The sequence below is a fragment of the Megascapheus bottae genome, chromosome 29 (assembly GCF_031878675.1).
Source record: "Megascapheus bottae isolate mThoBot1 chromosome 29, mThoBot2.hap1, whole genome shotgun sequence".
NCBI lineage: Eukaryota > Metazoa > Chordata > Mammalia > Rodentia > Geomyidae > Megascapheus > Megascapheus bottae.
In genome coordinates this window covers 16,098,417-16,101,775 of record NC_143537.1, presented here as the reverse complement: position 1 = coordinate 16,101,775, position 3,359 = coordinate 16,098,417, and positions in this window count along the sequence as shown.

Here is a 3,359-nt window from a genome sequence, read left to right as displayed (position 1 = left end):
TTTAGAAGTCAGGGAACTAGAAGGAACAACAACAAAATAAACCTAAGGTAAGGCCCAGAGAATTGCTCACAAATTAGATCTGCCTCATTTCTTCTCCATGTTTAATGTCAATTTTTATAAATTGGCTAAGAGTGCCTATTATAGAGCTATTTGCTAAAGGTTATCCTCCTCCCACCCCACCCCCATCATCATATGATTTTTATTTATAGCCATGTTTAAACATCATGGCCCATACTCAGACTCCCTGTATACTGAATTTGTCATCTGAGCGAAGATTCTTTCTCCAAGCAAATTTGCTTTGTTCACTCTCTGCTTTCCTCCAGGAATTTTCTTTTCTTAAAAAGAAAAGAAAAAAAAAAGAGGCTGGGAGTTTGGCCTAGTGGTGGAGTGCTTGCCTAGCAGGCATGAAGATCGGGGTTCGATTCCTCAGTACCACATACATAGAAAAGCTGGAACTGGTGCCGTGGTTCAAGTGATAGAGCACTAGCCTTGAAAAAGCCCAAAGACAGTGCCCAGGCCCTCAGTTCAGTCCCCAGGACTGGCAAAAAAATAATAGACATTTCATTTTGATTTACTTTAAAGTTTTTGTTCCAAGTCTTCCCCATCTGTTGAATTGAGTCAGTCAGATCACACTAGCTAAGGCTAGATTAATCAAGCTATACTTTCAAATCCATTTTGAGTGCTATAGAGTAAGAAAAACATGCTAGATTTCTTCTAAAGGCAAAGATACTCTGATTAGCATAGTTCTGTATGATCACGTCTGCCTTGCTTTCACAGACAGAATGCTATTAAGAGCTCCCTAGAATTCATTCCTTAAGAATTTAACTCATAGCATCTAATTATTTGGCAGTGTGTTTTAATTACATATAATTATATCTTCCCTCCGTTTTCTGATGGTGGCAAGCCAAGTAATCTTGATCCAGGGTAAATAACACCTACATTAATGCTACCAACCAGGCATCTATCGTGTTTGGAAACCCTTCTCATAATCTTAACATGTAATTGGTGTTCAATACTTCTTAATCTGCCAAACAAGTTTTTTTGTTTTGTTTTGTTTTGTTTCTAATCCGGGGGGCTTGAGCTCTGGGCCTGGGCACTGCCCTGAGCTTTTGAGCTCAAGGCTACACTCTATCACTTGAACTATAGCTCCACTTCTGATTTTTGGGGGGTAATTTTAGTAGAGTCTCATGGACTTTCTGGCTGGCTTCAAACTCTATTCCTCAGATCTCACCCTCCCAAGTAGCTAGGATGACAGATGTGAGCCACTGGTTCATGTTTTTTTTCTTTTCTTCTTTTTTGGTACCCACCCTGGCACTTGAACTCAGGGCCTAGACACTGTCCTTTTGCAATTTTTGCTCAAGACTGTGCTCTCCCCTTGAGCCACATCTCCAGTTCCTCCTTTATGCTGGTTAATTGGCAATAAGACTCAAGGACTTTTCTACCCAGGCTGCCTTTGAACTTTGATCCACTGTCTTAGTTTCCTGAGTACTTTGAATGACAGGCATGAATCATGGATGCCCATCATCACTGTCTTCATGGGTAAGATAACTCAGAAAAAGGGAAATGACACTGACCTTGCTCCATATTTCAGTTCTTGGAAGGTCAACTCTTGATGGTGGGTAGCTGAGACTTGTGAGTGTGAAGGTTTAAATCCTGACCATTACCTTGGGCAAGTCTCATCTCTTCAGAGCGCCTGTGTGCTCCTTGCACAGGTCTAGTTCTCACAGATAGGGCAATACTGAAGACTAAGATAGCACTTCAGGGCTGGGAGTTTGACCTAGTGGTAGAGCGCTTGCCTAGCATGCATGAAGATCTGAGTTTTTCTTGGTACAACATATACAGAAAAAGCTGTAGGTCAAGTGGTAGAGCTCTAGCCTGGAGAAAGTCCAAGGACAGTGCTCAGGCCCTGAGTTCAAGTCCCAGGACTGGCAGAAAAATAAAAATAAAAAAGATAGCACTTCAGGCATGGCTTTATCATAAGCACCAAGTGATCTTTTTCCCCCCCTCCATTCATTTCACTTACTCTTGTCTATGTGGGGATGTTAGCTGCAAAAAAAGGACTTGTTTGGGGCTGGGAGTTTGGTCTCGTGATAGAGTGCTTGCCTAATACGAACAAAAACCCAGGATCAATTCCTAGGTTACCACATACATAGAAAAAAGAGGGAAGTGGTGCTGAGGCTTAAATGGTAGAGCTTTAAGCCTTGAGAGAGCCCAAGTACAGTGCTCAAGCCCAGGACTGGCAAAAAAAAAAAGGACTTTTTCATGTCTAGTAAAATATGAAATATAGTAGATCTCAGAGCTTTCTTCTGGGCACACTAATGGAGGTACAAAGGGAAAGCAGAATTACAGTTTCCAGCTCTGGGAAGCCAAGCCAGTCTGCCTCGCCAAGCAGGTTGTTAGAGATGAAGGGTAGTTGGGAGGCCTGTGGGTCGTGGCAGTGTCCTCAGAGCTGGAAAAACAAAACAAAACAAAAAACTCTCCTAGGCTGCATGGCTGAATTCTTAGGTGTGGCAGGCAGGGTTGACTGAGATTGAGAGTAGCATGAGTAGAAATGACAATTTTACAGCTGGTGCCGGTAGTTCAAGCCTGTAATCTTAGCCACACAGGAGGCTGAGGTCTGAGGGTACATTTCAGAGACAGCTCAGGCAGCAAAGTCCATGAGACTCTTATCTTCAACTACCAAAACTCCCCACAAAAGCCGGAAGTAGAGCTGTGTGTCTCAAGTGGTAGAGGGCCATCTGTGAGCAAAGAAACTCAAAGTGACAGTGTCCAGGCCCTGAGTTAAAGACCCAAGACCAACAATATAAAAAACAACAACAAACAAACAAACACACTTTGCACTGGTCTTGTCTTTTATGGTCTTGCCCTTTATGATTAAACCTCCTTTGCATATCTGGGAACATCATAATCTCTAAACTATTCCAAACAGGGAAACACAAGCTCCACCAGGGCAAGAGCCTTCCTCTGTTTGGACTGACCACCTCCTCCCCCCCCCCTCCTCCCTCCCCATCCTCCAGGCAAGGGATCTGGCAGAGAGTTGTGGCCCAGCGGAGCCAAATATTTTTGTAAATGCAGGGACAGTGTAATGTTGAAAGCGTTTCGCAAACCCCAAGGAGATACAACCAAACCAAGGTCGGATCCTTAGGGTATTGGCTTCCATCGTCATCACCAGCACCTGGACAAGGCGTGGACGGCTGTATCCACGTCCTACAGGTTTGCTCTCTTAGAAAGCAGGCAGGTCTGAAGCCGGGGTGGGAATCTCCCATTCTGGGGCGAGAAATCTGACTTGGAGGAAAGGAAGAGCGAGCTGGACTGCATCCTCCTACTCCTCCCCCCCCCCCCCAGACACGGTGGGGAGG